At 39.4% G+C, this 18,064-nt stretch overlaps 1 long non-coding RNA gene and 2 other non-coding genes across 3 annotated transcripts; all 3 read left to right on the forward strand.

Moving 5' to 3' along the window:
* The first annotated feature begins 38 nt into the window (after nt 1-38).
* On the forward strand, nt 39-202 carry LOC111665807 (U1 spliceosomal RNA). The gene has a single exon (XR_002761542.1). It is a non-coding gene; the product is annotated as a U1 spliceosomal RNA (small nuclear RNA).
* Nucleotides 203-2,025: 1,823 nt separating this feature from the next.
* On the forward strand, nt 2,026-2,189 carry LOC111665809 (U1 spliceosomal RNA). The gene has a single exon (XR_002761544.1). It is a non-coding gene; the product is annotated as a U1 spliceosomal RNA (small nuclear RNA).
* A 7,431-nt stretch (nt 2,190-9,620) lies between these two features.
* On the forward strand, nt 9,621-17,614 carry LOC147818272 (uncharacterized). The gene is made up of 4 exons (XR_015438132.1): nt 9,621-9,783; nt 11,925-12,107; nt 14,871-14,965; nt 16,676-17,614. It is a non-coding gene; the product is annotated as an uncharacterized LOC147818272 (long non-coding RNA).
* Nucleotides 17,615-18,064: the final 450 nt, after the last annotated feature.

Consider the following 18,064-nt stretch of genomic DNA (forward strand, 5'->3'; position numbering starts at 1 on the left):
TCTGTGAAAGACTCCCCTGTCTGTGAGCTGTACAACTCATACTTACCTGGCAGGGGAGATACCATGATCATGAAGGTGGTTCACCCAGGGCGAGGCTCAGCCATTGCACTCCGGTTGTGCTGACCCCTGCGAATTCCCCAAATGTGGGAATCTCGACTGCATAATTTCTGGTAGTGGGGGACTGCGTTCGCGCTCTCCCCTGATAAATTGTGAAATGGAAAAACCCAATGATCTCTTAAAAGCAAGATGATTGTAGTTCATGTATATAGCATAGATATTAACATACCCTCACTCACATTTAGCAAAATATGATTCAGTGAAATAAGCTCCAATGGATATGAAATCACACTCTATTTTGGCTTGGACAGATGTGGAAATAAACTTCTCAGTGAAGAAGAATCTGACAATACCTTGTCCATCACTTAAGTTTAGTGATATTCCTGAGGAAATGTGTTTTGAAATCCTCTGAAGGTTGACAGTCCACAGCGAAAGAATGCATTATGTACAAAGTTATCGTTACTAAATTTCATTGCATGTGAAATATTAAGTATAGGGTTGAATTGTGCAGTCATCTCTGTTCTCCACTAGAGACCACTGGAGCTCTACTAGTTGTTGTTGTGTAGTGTGTCACTGCACTGTACTTTGCTCACACAGAGGACTAATTTTTGGTACATTGTTTTTGTTGCATGTTTAAACAGTTGCAACACTTCTGAACTCCTGTGATGTCTGGCCCCTGCAGAATCCCCAAATATGGTAAATCTTGAAGACATAATTTCTGGTAGTGGTGTACTGTGTTTGCTCTGTGCCCTGATAACATGAAAAAGCAGAAATTTCACATTTGGACCCATTCTGGTGGGAGGACTTGTAACCTGCAGCACAATTTGAGGTTTTCTAGGTGTGACTCTAAAAATGTACCCTTACTGTCTGTAATTTTATTTTTTAAAAATGACAAGTCATAGCTTTCACACATCTGCACTATAATCTTGCCTTTGAACACGTTACATTGAATTAATTTTGCAAAAAGTACAAATGCTCATGATACAGTTGTTACGCCAGCATTTCTATTGTCTTGCTTGATCACAACACACCCATACTTGTGAAGAAAAACTGTATTTAAAAAAAAAAAAAAAGAAAAAGGAAAAAAAAAGAAATAAAAACCCTTTTCATATTGCAATCCACAACTAAAACAACAAAGTAGCTACACTCTCAAAAACCATCATATAACTATAAAACCACAGGTTGGTACACAGAGAGAGAGATTGGAGTTAAAACTGGATAGTACAGCAATGAATGCAGAACCAGACATATTTGAATTTTAGTGGTTTTCTCTTCCATTTCTGTAATGGCATTCTGTAGATCAGAGCTGATCACACAGACTTAAATTAGCGTATTTGAATTTCCAGCCTGCTTTCCCCTGACAAAGCAAAACAAAGGTAAATACACAGTGTGCTCCTTATATTCTCCAGTTATCTAAATGAATTTTCTTGCTGTTAGTTGCATACAGAAAACCCTAGATAAAATGTAAAAAAAAAAAAATGACGGCGTTCCCACTCCAAAGCAATAGGTGGCAGTAGCAGGAATATCAGTTACCCACCTCCAGCAAACAAAGGAACAGGAAGTGTTTGTAATGTGAGGGGGAAAAATGTGCTTTGAGAGTTTTTAATGCTTTTCTTTGAATTTCAAATGTGGATCAAACAAAGTTTCTGGCAGTCGGATTTAGCTTTGGTTCACTTGGACTTGCAGTTGGGCTGTTGCTCATTTAAGGAGGTAAATGCGATAAAATACATGATTTTAGGTCAGCCTTTGTTGCAGGAGTACAGCATTGCATGATGGGATATATAGGCAATATGTGTCGAATAAAATAATCCTTTACAGCCTTTGTGCAAAAAAGTATCGTCTGTATTGAATTCCTGCAGATTCACAGCCCCCTATTGCCCCTTGTTTTGTTGATTTGTAATTTGTCAGCCCCATCAGTCAGCATGGTTTGTCTGTGAAAGACTCCCCTGTCTGTGAGCTGTACAACTCATACTTACCTGGCAGGGGAGATACCATGATCATGAAGGTGGTTCACCCAGGGCGAGGCTCAGTCATTGCACTCCGGTTGTGCTGACCCCTGCGAATTCCCCAAATGTGGGAATCTCGACTGCATAATTTCTGGTAGTGGGGGACTGCGTTCGCGCTCTCCCCTGATAAATTGTGAAATATAAAGACAAATGATCCCTCAACAGCTGGATAAATATAGTACATATACATATAAGATTAGATATAATATTATTAATACACCCTCAATCGTATTTGGTAAATTATGATTTAGATTCAGTGAAATAAGCTCCAATGGATGTGAAATCACACTCCCTCTCAGCTCACTGTTGTGAATAGGACAGATGTGGAAATAAACTTCAGTCAGTCAGTGATTTTTACTGATGTTTCTGATGAAATATGTTTTGAAATCCTCTGAATGTCAACACTCCACATCAAATGAATGCATTATGTACAGAGTTAACACTAGTTAACTCTGTTGTTTCTGAAATATTAAGTATAGGGTTGAATTGTGCAGTTATCTCTGTTCCCCACTAGAGACCACTGGAGCTCTATTAATAGTTGTTTTGTAGTATGTCAGTGGACTGTACATACTTAACACACACAGGACGCAGTTCTGGTACATAACTTTTGTTGTATTTTTCAACAGTTGCAACACCTCAGTTCGCACTGTGCCCTGATAACATGAAAAAGCAAAAATCTTAATGAGATCCATGTTAGTGGGATTGTTTGTAACCTGCAGCACAATTTGAGATTTTCTGTGTGCAGCTAATAAGCATCTAAAAATATGCTCTTGTCTGTAAAATATCTCAAATGGCAAATCATAGCTTCCACATACACTATATTGCCAAAAGTATTCACTCACCCATCCAAATAATTTAAATCAGGTGTTCCAATCACTTCCATTGCCACAGGTGTATGAAATCAAGCACCAAGGCATGCAGACTATTTCTACAAACATTTGTGAAATAATGGGTCGCTCTCAGGAGCTCAGTGAATTCCAGCGTGGTACTGTGATAGGATGCCACCTGTGCAACAAGTCCAGTCATTAAATTTCCTCGCTCCTAAATATTCCACAGTCAACTGTCAGTGCTATTATAAAAAAGTGGAAGCGATTGGGAATGGCAGCCACTCAGCCATGAAGTGGTAGGCCACGTAAAATGACGGAGCGGGGTCAGTGGATGCTGAGGCGCATAGTGCGCAGAGGTCGCCAACTTTCTGCAGAGTCAATCGCTACAGACCTCCAAACTTTGGCCTTCAGATTAGCTCAAGAACAGTGCGTAGAGAGCTTCATGGAATGGGTTTCCATGGCCGAGCAGCTGCATCCAAGCCATGCATCACCAAGTGCAATGCAAAGCATCTGATGCAGTGGTGTAAAGCACGCCGCCACTGGACTCTAGAGCAGTGGAGACGTGTTCTCTGGAGTGACGAATCGGGCTTCACCATCTGTCGATCTGATGGACGAGTCTGGGTTTGGCGGTTGCCAGGAGAACGGTACTTGTCTGACTGCATTGTGCCAAGTGTAAAGTTTGGTGGAGGGGGGATTATGGTGTTGGGGTTGTTTTTCAGGAGCTGGGCTTGGCCCCTTAGTTCCAGTGAAAGGAACTCTGAATGCTTCAGCATACCAAGAGATTTTGGACAATTCCATGCTCCCAACTTTGTGGGAACAGTTTGGGATGGCCCCTTCCTGTTCCAACATGACTGTGAATCAGTGCACAAAGCAAAGTCCATAAAGACATGGATGAGAGAGTTTGGTGTGGATGAACTTGACTGGCCTGCACAGAGTCCTGACCTCAACCCGATAGAACACCTTTGGGATGAATTAGAGCGGAGACTGAGAGCCAGGCCTTCTCTTCCAACATCAGTGTGTGACCCCAGAAAATGCGCTTCTGGAAGAATGGTCAAAAATTCCCATAAACACACTCCTTGTGGAAAGCCTTCCCAGAAGAGTTGAAGTTTTTATAGCTGCAAAGGGTGGACCGACGTCATATTAAACCCTATGGATTAAGAATGGGATGTCACTTAAATTCATATGCGAGTCAAGGCAGGTGAGCCAATACTTTTGGCAATATAGTGTATCTGTACTATAATCTGGGCATCAAATGAATGTGTTGCATCAGGTGTATTTCGCCAAAAGTACAAATATACATGATGGAATCCTTTATACTTGTGAACGAACTTTTCAACTTTGTTTTCTTTTGTCTTTCTTTTCTTTATTGTAGGCCCACTTTAACTCCAAAATATATGGGTCATAAAGACCTAATACTGACAATGGTTCATTCTTTAGTTTAAGATCACATATTTTTTCCTCTAGTGGTCAGTGTGAAAACAGATATTGTGATGATTATCAATGTTTTCTCATTTCTGATGCTTAATGAGTTCAGTCCTCTGTTTCTTCTCACCACAGAAGAAGAAAAGGTGTTGCGCAACAGATGGTCCCCCCCCCCCCCCGAGATCAGAGTATCCCGCTGGAGCAACAACACTGCTGTGATTAATGAGAGCACACATACACACGGCTGACACTGCAGGTGATAAATATGTGGTTCAGTTATTATGATGCTGCATTGTTTTATACAGTCCCGCTGGAATAGTATGCATAAATACTGCACACATACATACACACTATTATTGTCCTGACTTTTATGCTTTATACTTTTATTTAAAATACACACCTCTGCAGGTTTGTATTCCTGTGAAGACACAGATTTCAGTCTGATTAAAAATGCTCCAATTGATCAAAATTAGCCAATACTTATTTAATGACTCAATCTAAGTTCTTAAAGCCTTCAACAGTCAGCCTAATGATTTTTTTAATACATATGATTGTCATTCTTGAGGTCTAGGCTTGCAAAGCAGTTACTGTAAATAGAAGTGGAATACAAATAGCACGTTTACCCTGGACCACTGCCAGTGCTTCTTGTCTGATGGTTCTGTTGTCAAGCATGGTTGGTCTCCAGATGGCGCTATTAATCATGATGGGGCTCTGATACTGCCGCCTGCCTGCATCTAGACTTAAAGCTTCTAATCCAGTTTGTCAGTAGACACATAGGCCCTGTTCAGACCTACTATTAACATCCGTCTCGGGTGATCCAATCACAAGTGGCCACGTCTAAGTACAGGTATGAACACACCAAAGACGCATTGAGGACACAATTGATATCAAATCTCTTTGGCCCTGTTCAGACCTGCATTAACAAGCGTCTTCAGTGAGCCAATCATCCAATCAATTATGATCGGATCACTCGAGGCACATGTTAATGCCAGGTCTGAATGGGGTCCATACTGTGTGTTCAAACACACATGATGTGGTGAGTCATACTTGTGACTGGAGCTTTCATCTTGCAGCCTTTGACCTAAAATTGTTATTGATGCTGACACATCTCTGCAGTTTTTTCTAATTTTCACATTTTCAGTTTGTTGAGTGGGACATTTTTTAGCTGCATGCAAAAAGAAATTAAAGATTTATTTTTGTAACCTCCGATCTTAACCGGTCTGCCTTATTTGCTCCTCTTCGTCTTCAACCACCTGAGAAAACAATTAGTCAGTGAGAATTAGTGAAACTCACGCTTAACTACTTGCTTAACACCAACCAGCAGACAGACACCGTTAAAGAGTAGCTGGTGAAAATAGTGGAGCATTAAGCTGTTAAAGAGCCATATTTTTTTTCTCAGGTGCTGGTGGAGACCAAAAACAGAGCTAAAAGAGAGTGAATATGGGACTTACATTCATCAGGTGGATGTGTAAGTAACCAGCATTTTGCTAACATGTTTGCAATATTGACCTTTATAAGGTGATAGTTTTATTTACAGCTTGTTTCTGTTGCACCCAGGGTGTTTTGAAAAGTTATAGAAAAGGTATGTATATATATATATATATATATATAACATATAATTTGCTGAAATCTGCTCTTCACTGAGATGATGAAAAAAGTTCTTTGTTTCCTAACAAAGAGGAAGATAAACTGCAGTCACACTGAGACTCAAGTTTAGGCATTAAGACATCAGAGATGAAGGAATGGCTGTGGGACTAGTAGGAGGTGATCTTTGACCTCCGACCTCCCAGCGGTGGAATAACCTTTGACCTTTGTAAGAACGAAATTGCAGAGCTGCAGATGTGACAACAGAGCTCCATTCTGCTGTCCAGCAACTAAACACTACAGAGAGTCTGTGTGTTAACCTCTTTATCATTAATACAGTTAGCTTTGTCATATCTGGGACAGAACAGAACAATAGAGCAACACACACAGACCGGTTATGTATATTTTAATGTTTCATGTCCCGTTTCCCTCAGATTTTAACCAGAAAATGTTCAGTGATTCTGCTCTGCTCCTATTTCTGCAGTTATGGGACATTATTAATGAGAAAGCAGTGAGAGAACACAAATGTAAGCAGAAGTTAATTTGTGACTTGAGATCATGCAGGGACAGATTTAAAACTTTGTAACTGTATTTACAGCACAGAGTTTTAGCATAACTGGGGGCTGTCCTGTGATTTACGATTTTAAAGAAGACAAAACTGCAAGGACTGACCTCAAAGACCTGAAAAGAACACCAGATATGCAAGTGGTGAAAGACTGCATGCAGAATAATACAGAAAACTGTATGAAACCAAATTAAGTTTAGCAGGCAGTGGTGGAAGAAGTATTCAGATCCTTTACTTATGTGAAAGTAACAACGCCACAATGTCAAAATACTCCATTGCAAGTAAGTCTGCAAGCAGTATTGTAATGTTCTAGCTTGTTGAGGAGGAGCTGGTGTGTAGTTTAATCTATAATGTATCATCAATACGTTTTAATGATTTGATTATATGTTCGGCATGAAAAACATTAACCCTGTGTGAGATGCAGAGGAAACATAAAGTCCCATAAAATGCAAATAAGGAAACTAAAAGTACCTCAAAATTGTAGTAACTGTAGCGCAATACTCAAGTAAATATACTTACTGCTTGCCACCGCTGCTAGTCTGACAGCTATGACTAAATATTAGGGCTGACAATGCAAATCTATAACATGATAAACTCCCATTGTATATCTCAAAAATGATAAATGTTTTTTTTTTTTTTTTCAGTATGTCTACTTTTTTTGTCGGTTCTTCACTGTCATTGTCATTTGATACATTATCGTAAATATATTGATTATAGCGTGTTTAAGGAAAATTCACATTTACTATTAAAAACGTGTATGCTGTAGGACGATTCTCAGTATGCTTTAATAACAGCATTTAGATGTGTTGGTAAAATTCAATGAAAATATGATTGAACAAAAGTGAGTAAAAGCAAGTCATATTTAGCATTCTTTGTGCTTTATTTAACTCAGTGTGAACCTTTTCAACTTTCTCAATTGCTAAATGTACAGTACAGCAAGAAGGATCCTGTTCTGCAAAGTTTTGGTGTGTGTGTGTGTGTGTGTGTGTGTGTGTGTGTGTGTGTGTTTTGCTGGACAATCAAACATCCCCTCAGTCTCTCCCACGGTCACCATGGGAACTGTGAACAGGAAGGACAAATTTAAACTTTAATTAGACATGGTATTTATATACACACAGACATATACCCACACACAGTGTATGCCCTGATTCATATTTCACCTTTAACTTCTGTGTTTATTTGTCTGTGTTTTTCTTGGACTCTTTCATGATTTCATCACTCAGCTGTTTTAGTGAAGGTAGCTTTTTTTTTTTTTTCTTCTAGAAAAAGCTCAGAGAAAAACTTTTAATTCATTTTTTTTTTTTAACTCCTTTTTAATGAGTCAGTTTTTATGGTGGTCTTTTGCCTTTTAAAATATTTGTTGAATTTGTATCAATTTTCATTTCTTTCATTATTTTCTTAGGACAATAAAATAAGATGGCTAACTTACAGGTTCTACTGCATGTATGTGTTCAGTGTTTTTAAACTTTATATTATTTTTAGATAAAGTAGTATAATTGTTCCTCTCCAGGCAGGCAGTTGATTCTACACACCTGGTTAGATTTGACCCACCTCTGATTAACCAGTTTAAAAACCACTGATCCAATCAACCAACAGGCCCCCCACACCATATAAGGATAAGTCAAATTTTGGATTAACTTTGGATAAAGACAGCAAAGTGAGCTTCACTCTGGATGGTAAGTTTCCTTAAACCACAGTTTAACACCTGATGTCAAATCAATGTGACTGCCCCCAACATATGCTCACTCGCCAGTTTATTAGGTACACCTGGCTAATTCATTTTTTAGGTGAACTAGCCATTAATCCTGTGATTGAGCCATTAAGTCATTCATTATCTGTACCTGCTTATCCTGAAGGGTAAGGGTGGGTAAAGGGAGTCCCTCACAGTAAATAAGGACAGTAAATTAATCATAATGTTTGCCCTCCAAAAAGTAATTAAATTTTGTTTGATTTAGCTTCTTGCTGCTTTGTACACACTATGACCTTTTTAACTGCTAAATATTCCACTATTTTCCCCAGCTAGACTTTAACTGTCTGTTTGCTGTTTTGGTGCTGAGCAGGTATTGTACTGTGAGTTTATCAGAACCTTCATAGTATCTTGGGCCAAAAACAATGAGCTGAAAGATGTTATAAAACTGTAGAGCTGAGGGGAACTACAGAATCAGGTGATAACTCTTAATAGGTTCATCAAACACATGACTCCTTAAAGCAGTGATTCCCAATCTTTTTTGGTTTGTGACCTCTTAGAGCAGAGGTCCCCAAACTTTTTCCTGTGAGGGCCACATAACTTTTCCCTTCTCTGATGGGGGGCCGGGTTCAGTTTGTAACAGAAAAAGTGTGACGATCGCAGGGGTGCCTAAACGTAAAAATTTATTGTTTTCTAGAAAGCCACACATAACCAAATAACCCTTTCCGGGTTCTTCACAGAAAAAAAAGTCAGGAAATAAATAATAACACTATTAATGAAATAAATAATAATAGTTCAGGGGGCCGGGCCAAATGTGGGGGCGGGCCGTATCCGGCCCGCGGGACTTAGTTTGGGGACCACTGTCTTAGAGTAAAGCGGTGTCTAATTGGGACTCTTCACACACAAAAAAGAGACACTCCCTCTCCCTCATGTGGATTCATTTGAATAATTGTTGAAAGCTGAAAGAGGTGACTTAAGTAGGATATTAAATTCAGGACTCTAACTTGTATTGGAGTATTTTTACATTGTAATTTTATTTGAGTAAAGGATCGGAGTATTTCTTCCACTATGGCTGGATTAACATCCTGAGACCCCTCGGGAAAATTTTGTTCTTGGACCCCTGTTGACAATTTTTATAACTATAAAAATTACAAAAGTTCACTAGCACTAATTTCTCAAATCTGAATACTATATTTGCTAGTTTTTTTGTTTTGTTTTCTGTGATAGGAAACTCAACATGTTTGAATTGACTCGGAAAAGAGGTCATTTGAATATGTTCACTTGGGCTTTGGAGAATGGGCAGTTGCCTGGTTGGTCAGCATAGAAGCACTGGTCAGTTTCTGTGTTTACGGACAGTGATGAAATGAAATTACGAAGTAGTTACAAAGTGTCTGTGATTTATACCTAATTTTGCCTCTATTTCAGCCTGTTCAGCCCCTTTTCTCTGTCCGTCTCTCTTTTTCTAGGTCTTTCGCCCCTGGACAGAACAGCTGTTTTGCTCCAGAGACATTGTGGGTCTGTGTTGCCGTGGCAATGCCTCCAGTTACGCCAGCTGTTCTACTTCCTGATGTCAACATTGCTACTGGCAACCACGATGAAAACAACAACGATTTCATCAACACAGTCTCTACCACGGTAAGGATTAAAACCTCAATTATGATAAATGCTAAATACAGGACACTGTACATGTCAGGTGTGTTTGTGTGTGGGTGTTTGTCTGAGCATCTCACCACTGAGTTGCTAAGTGGTGGAATGTATGTACATATTCTCCAGTACTGTACTTGAGTATAACTTTGTGGTAACATTTCAGAGAGAAATATTGTACTTTTCACTGCACTACATCTATCTGAGAGCTATAGTTATAGTTTCTTGACAAATTAAGAATTTACATTCAAAGAATACTGAATAATGAGCATGAAATAGCATGTTCTTGATTTCTTTTTTCTTGTGACTTGGTTAGGAGTGTTTTTTTTTTTTTTTGGTAGCAATATTGTACACATTACACACATTAATACATCAGTAATAATCAACGGATAATATGATATATAATTATCACTTATGGGGGTAATTTTTCTGCAGGACAAATGCTTGTTAGCTAGTACTTTTGTAATTTTACTTGTGTAGGATTTTCACTGCAGGACTTTTACTTGTAATGGAATGTTTTTGACTGCATTGCAAAAGCAGGGCCAGGCCCACAGATACAAATGCCAGTGACTGAGTGAGTGATAGAGTTGAGTGATGAATTTACAGCATTGACTGACTGCAGAAATCCGCTTTGTTCTCAGTAAAAATCAGCTACAGTTTTCTGAGTTTCCCTCTGATGGCTCTGAGCTGACAGGAAGTGACTTCATTGTAGCTCTAGTTTCTGATTGGAGACCATTACTGCTGCTCTCCCCTCACAGGATGTCCCATTCCTGCCATTCTGTCTCACTTCTTGTTTGTTGTTTTGTGTGTTTATTTTAGACAAGAAAATAAACAGCAGGATGGGGGTTCCGGAAACTAGTTACCATGGAGATTGCACACACACACACTCTCACACTCTCTCTGAGTGCAGCTGTCAGCTGGTTGAGAAGACTTCCTTGTTGTTTAGGAGTTAGATGAATGAACAGTAGAGATGTTGCCAGGAAAACATTCAACAAACATCACATTTAAAGTTCTAGATGATCTGCTCCGGTCTAAGAGGAGCTGAGCTTTAAAAATAACACACGCTGCTGAGAGTGTAAACAAAAGCCAGTGTAAATTAAATGAAACCAAAGTGAATATTGTCATGAACCTTTAAGCTGAAGGAAATATAGTCACAATCTTTCCTTCTCTTCCTGAGCTACACTGGTGAATAATGGCCACAAGTGTTTTTGCCACAGTGAAGTTGACCTTTGACTGTTAGGATATAAAATGTCATCACTTCATCATTTTTTTCCTATTAGATATTTGTGTTAAATTGTCTCATTAGTGTATAAATTGTTGAGTCATGGCCAAAAATATATTTTGTGAGGTCACAGTGACCTTGACCTTTAACCACCAAGTTCTGATCAGTTTGTCCTGGAGAAAAGGAATATGTTTTCCAAATTTAATGAAATTCCTTGTGTATCTTCCAATTATATTGCATTCACAAGAACTTGCGGTCACTGTGACCTTGACTTTTAACCACTATAATGGAATCAGTTCATCCTTGAGTCCACAAAAACATTTTTACCAAATTTCCACAAGGTGTTACTGAGCTATCACATTTAAGAAAATGCGATGGACAGACAACCCAAAAACACAATGCCTCCGGCCACAGCTGTCTCCGGCATAAAGGCATAATTAGACAGCTAGCTGCCCGTTTCCAGTCTTTTCCAATCACCCTATATTTCACAAAGAAGCAAAGATCAGAGAAAAGTAAGTATGGATTAGTAAAAGTATTTATATAAGTTTGCGATTATAAAAGTTGCAAGCCAGATGGTGAGAAACAAAGTGGTGTGGAAGTCCATGTATCCTCTAGGAACTTCAGGTTTGGGTAAACGTTGGGATTGGACATTTACACTTCAAGCACTTTGTTTGGAAAACCTGTACATGGGCTTATTCATGCAGTTTCAGGGTAAGGGGCTAGTAATCATTGTCAAACGGTGTCCTAGCAACTATGGAAAGACTGTGTGTGTGTGTGTGTGTGTGTGTGTGTGTGCCCCTCCCTCCCTCCACCAGGATGTTATTTTTCTCTGTGACAGAGGTGAAGGACTAAACTCTTACTTTAACAGAAGGTCAGCATTCAGTGCTTTTATTTTGATGTCCTCAACCAGGGGAGGCCTTGACAGAGGTGAACTTCCTGTGACGACAGGGAGAGGCGGAAACAGAGGATGGGTCAACATCTGTTGCAAGGGGCAACAAGTGCCTAAACCTCCCACATGACGGCCGATCACCAGTGAGTGCCTGACTGTCAAAAGGAAAAGAGGAAGTTCAGTGCAACCGCCATGGATAGTGAGGTACTCACAACCAAAACCAGCTGAGAGGAAGCAGCGGTCAGCATGGTGACCGCTAACTGTATCTGACTGGTTTTTTTTTTTTCCGACCACAGACACATTTCCTGAAACTTTCGTAGGAAAACTGCTACATAAATCACACATTCACATTCTCTTTATTTGGACAGAAGTGTCTGCCAAATGGGCAGGGGGCCATCTAGATTGTTTTTATATTGATGCAATCGGTAACAATCTGATAATGTATTATATATCAATCATTGGGAAGTACTTTGATTTTTAATACTCTTAAGTACATTTTCCTGTTAAACTTTTACATGGCTCTATTGGTACTTTTACTTAAGTAAAGGATCTGAATACTTCTTCCCCCACTGTATAATAATATAAGACAGGATGTCACCACCCACGGCTGCAGTTTTTAAAAATCTTTCATAGTGACTAAACATGAGGTTAAACAGTAGAAATACAGTGTAAATGTTGCTCATTAATCTACCCTGTACGTGCAACTGCCTCCACAGAATCTTGTTGCATTGCACCAAAAGTTGAGACATGTTTAACTTTTTTGCTGGACGACTGCATTTTTTTTCCTGCTGCCCTATCCGTGGAATGATTGAGGGGGCAGCGTTTTCACGCAGGGATTAAATCTCTCTGAATGCAGCCAAAAAGTCAGGTTATGCTAAAAAAGAACTATTTCATATGCATTGTCGGACCATAATGGAAGGCAGAAGCATTTATAGTTGTTGCAAAAGACCACACCAAGAGGGACAGGGTGTCAAGCCTGTCTTGCCACGGGGACATTCAAAGTGTTGCACTCAGTGCATCACCTAGTGCATCATCTAGTGCATCACCTAGCACATCTAGAGAGAGAAGTTCAAACGCTGCCTACTTTATCACCTCACAGCGGACCGACGCAGCGTCGGTCTGGTTATCAGTTTGAGTTATACCATCACTCTAATATTCTTACAATTATGGTGTTATCAGGTATAATTTTTATCGTGTGCTGGCATGTTACACATGCTAAAAATAAAGTACAGCTGAGATGAGGGGAATATCATCAGTGTAGCAGGTATTTGGTCCAAGACCAAAGTACCGTACTAGTACAGGCTCAGTAGATGTTGCTCTGATGCTGTGTGTGTGTGTGTGTGCGCGCGTGTGTGTGCGCGCGTGTGTGTGTGCGCGTGTGCGTCATGTGACAGCCATGTTGCATTCAGGTCACCATGTGATTCTGTGATTCCTGAAGAGCTAACAGTAGAAAGAGGTCATTTCTCTGTTGGACTGCTTCAAAACACTTCTGTGAACTGAACTACAGTCATGTGTTTAAAGTCCTGGAGGTCCTGACGTCATATGACAGGAAAACACAAACAGAACAACACCACACATGCACTTCAACAATCAGACTTACTCTTTGGTTCTGATTTGGGCATCGGGATTATCAAAACAAAGTGTATGATGCCATTCAGGTCTGAACTAGCTTCTGTTCAGTCGGACAGTAAAATGATTCAGTGTGAGATGTTCAATGACTGGAATGTTTTTACTTTATAACATAGTTATGTACAGTAGATTCAGAAAAATTAATGATGAATATACCTCCAAATGACACACACTGGAAGCAGGCACCGTCTTTGACAAGCTAGCAGGTAGCCATTTTTCCTGAAAAACCACTTCATGTTAAATCTGTTTTTACCAGTGGTTCAGTTTATAAAAATATCCCACGGCAGGTGAGCACTGAGGTGTTGAATTTCAATATTTTGCTTCAAAAGACAGACTTTGAAATTTATGGCAAAGAAAATAACCCACTCAGTTCATCATGATTACAGTTACTCTTAAACAAAGTTAAAGAAATAATTTCTTCCAACTACAAGCAAATGACGACAACAGTAGGCTTAGTAGGCACAATTTAAAAACACCATTTTAGTACTACTTTTATCCAGCCACTGACCTTAAATTGTAGAATGATGAATAACAGTAGTAACCAAGGATTTCTTCGCCATGCAATAATACAGAATTTTTATGAATTTCTAAATTACTCAGTGCCAGTGGTGCCCTCCTTTCCTTAATGACCCATCACCTCTAAACAAGGAAAGACATCAACAGATGCATTCACGTTTTCTCAATTCAGTCCAAAAAACAAAACTGACATGTTGATTATGTACACTGAAACAGTTTTTGGTCGCTCAAGTCAAGACATCCCTTCTTAGTGTGATTCTGATGTAAGAAATAGGGCAAAAACAAAGAGGGAATTGTACAGTAAAAAATTACTAACTTTGGAAGATACCCAGCTGATTTGTGTGAAGCCTCTTATTAACTTCAGCTGAACTTTAAAATGTATTTTTAAACAGAGTCCAGAGAATTCTGGATTTCATCTCTTACAATGTGAATGTGTCTGGAAGGAATGTCTTCACAAACAGTATGGACAGGAGGAATTATTACAGTGACTGGTAACGTTTTTCAATGTACATATGAGCATGTCGGTGTTGTTTTTGGAAGGCAAAAGTGTTTTCTAGCTGTTTTGAAGGCCACACTGGAAGGCAGGGTCAAAAGCCGACCGCCAAACTGAGCTGGGTTAAGATGCAAATGCTCTCTGGGAAGATATTCATAATGAAAAGATAGTCATTCATGGAAAGTGACAGAAATAACTGTTTAGAGTGATGGGGGGGGGGACTAGAGAGAGATCAAAGCTTGCTTACTTTTTTACCTCTGCACAGCATGACAGTTGCAGTGTGAATCGGTTGTGAACTTTAGCTTGATGTCAGCTTGTTGGTTTTGCAGGTGCAGAAATTGTCAAACACAGCCCCCTCTAATCTGATGTTGTAAAGCTGTCTGATGTAGCCAGAAGCAGTAACTGGACCGTGGTGTCACTTCCTGTGAGTATTTTGGTTTTCATGAACTACAGCTGCATGCATAAGACTAATTTTCAAACAGGCTGATGGGACAAACATTACAGAACAGTTTTAATACACAGCATCATGTCAGGAAAAAGAGCTTCACCTCCAGCAGAGTCTGTTAATGAATCATCAACAGTTGGAAACCAGTCAAAAAGCTGTGAGACAACACAGCTGTGTGTGTGCGCGTGTGCGCCACAGTAAGACATCACACTGCAGTCTCTGTCTTAACGCTGACATCATTTTCCATCCCAAATAGGGTTTAGTTAGAATGAATGATAAAAGTGGGTCCCAGGCAATGAAAAGAACCTCTGATCAGTCAAGAAAATGAGGAGACATCCATTTTTAATTCTGCCTCCACAGTGTTAAACAGTATGTAATTTCATGCACTGTGTTCCAGTTCCACACTACACACTGACACGGAGAACTACATACTGTGTAATGATGCTGACAGTGCAGTATCTTGTCAGTATTAATATTCTGCACTGTTCTGTATTAACAGATTATACAAGAAACCGTCACATCACAATTTGAAAACTTGACAAATGATATATAAAACATTTTTTCTATCTGTGCAATTTATTATTCATTTTAATGTTTCCATATCTATTGTAAAAACAGTTTTGAAAAAACTATAAAGGTTATTATTTATTACTGACAAAATGCATTACCTGGCACATTACCCTAACTGAAACCTAATTCTAACCTGAACCCTAAAACCAAGTCTTAATCCTCAAACAACCCTCACTTCCCCAAAATGTCCTCACTCCCAAGGTCTAAAACTCAAACTGGTCTTCACAAAGGCAGACACACACACACACACACACACACACACACACACACACACACACACACACACACACACACACACACACGCTGGAGCGTCATTAGGGAGGATTTTAGTGTGAGCCCGTTATAGCTTCCTTCCCCCCAACATACACACACACCCACCACAGGAGGTCACAGATATGAAGCCAGCAGCTGGATCCAACACGCACTCACACACAGACAGATCTCGTCCTGTCTGGCAGGAGACCAGAGTGGGACAAGGTTTTGTGTGTGTGTGGGTGTGCAGTTGTCAGAGATAAGCAGGTCAGGACCACAGAGAGATATGGTGGGGGGGAGTGAAGCCCCCACATCCCTCACCCCCCCTACACTGGCTCTAACGGCTGTTTGAACCAATCAGATCATCTCTCAGCCTTCAGCTCGTTAAAAGACTATCAGTTTCCCTCCAGGAGAGATTTTAGCTGCAGTTCATTAACATAATTAATTGATGCTCGTTAGCTTAATGAGGCTGCAGGTTAACAGGCAGAACAAAGTCCTCGGTGTTCATTTAAGACTGACACAGCAGAAGAGTTCATTTAACACTTCAAGTCACATCAGCTCTGTGAGTAAACAAATAAAATATGTAAACAGTGAGTGAAATATTAACATTCATTAACAATGTGGCAGTGTTCAAAACAATTTAACAACACAGCAAGCAAACAATATATTAATGATGCAATACATAATAACCTAGTTTAACATCACACATGCTATTCAGTAATTTCATTTCCAAAAGATGTTATGAGAGTTAAATGGCCTTTTGTAATGTGATCTAGAGGTAAGATTTCTGACCACGCTTTACATTTTTCATTTAACTGATTTGATATATATGCTAATAATAGTCTGGGGAATGTTTTGTCTATTAAGGTGCTTTCAGACAGTGAGCGGTGCCTGCCACTCCCTCCATTGTTTCCAATGTAAGCACAATGGCAGCCAGGAGAGGACAAGAGGGGCTGTTTTTTTCTGATATGAGTTCTCTGAAATGATGTGCCTCTACACCAACAGTCAACAAACACAGCAACATCCTTCATTAACTATGTTGATGATATCAGGTAGCTAAATTTGCTCTATTTATTGGGCCATTTTGCAGAACATTTTATCTATTTTAAGCTACCACCTGCCCATTCTTTATCTGCATGATGAGATTAAAATAGGTGGATATTAGTAACTTGTATCATATGGGTCCTTAACAAGATCAGATGTAGTTGGTAGCTGCAGCGGTGGAGTTGCCTCTCACCAACATCGCTGGGTGACAGATGCAGTGATAACTGTTCACTATCTGAAACGACCTTTAGCGCCAACTACTATTATTTTGTACTGGACACCATCCTTGAGTGTAATTAACAAAGAGCATCATTCCCATTGCTCTTAACCAGTTTTTTAGTTAATCCTGTCTGAATGGACTCAACATAACTTAACTCTTAAAAATTCTTTGCGACAGCAGCACTGAATCTCTGCTTATGCGCCACTTGGCCCAACACTATAAATCACCAATTTACTTGGCTAGTTTATGGTCTGTCAGAACTAGTAAGAAAGAATTAAAAGATGTTAATAACTGATCTGAATGGCCACACTTGATGGCAGAGTGAAAAGCCAGGCCTTCATAGAGAAGACTTTCTTTTACTGCTTTGAGTCAGCAAGAGAATTCCCCCACTGAAAGAAATGTGACTCTATCATGTTCATTGCTGCCGGAATAATTTACATTGCAGTGGTATCCTCAAATATGCAAGTGGCACCACAGATTTTCCGGGAAGATCACAATTTACTGTGCAATAAAACACTTACTGGTTCCTTCTGGTACATAAATGTAGGTACAGTGGAAGAAACAAAACCATGGGGATCAAGGGAGCAACAACTGGGAATTCAAGAGGAAATGAGAAATTAATATATGTTTTTGTAAGTGTTTTTGTAAACACTGGATACCTACTGGATAAAATACTGGGTCAGTGGAAATTAAATTAAAGATAAGGAAGTATTGACGACCACACTGAGTCAGCCTCAAAGTGTCAGCTAAATGCAATGTTCCGTTTCTAGATACATTTCGACAAACAGCCACATATATTACAACCCATGTGATATATCATTACTGTGTAATGTAAAATATAAACCTCTAATTTTACTCATTTTTAACAAAAAAAAAAACACAAACAAAAATTGTGATGTGTGGATAATATGGATAATAAAAAGGGGTACTCTGATTTAACAGCTAAATCCACACCCCAGGGATTTATGTCATGTTAATTTTATGATTTTAAA

This window comes from Seriola lalandi, unplaced genomic scaffold (assembly GCF_002814215.2).
Source record: "Seriola lalandi dorsalis isolate HSWRI2012SDOR001 ecotype SW California unplaced genomic scaffold, Sedor1 jcf7180002054659, whole genome shotgun sequence".
In the NCBI taxonomy this organism is placed as follows: Eukaryota; Metazoa; Chordata; class Actinopteri; order Carangiformes; family Carangidae; genus Seriola; species Seriola lalandi.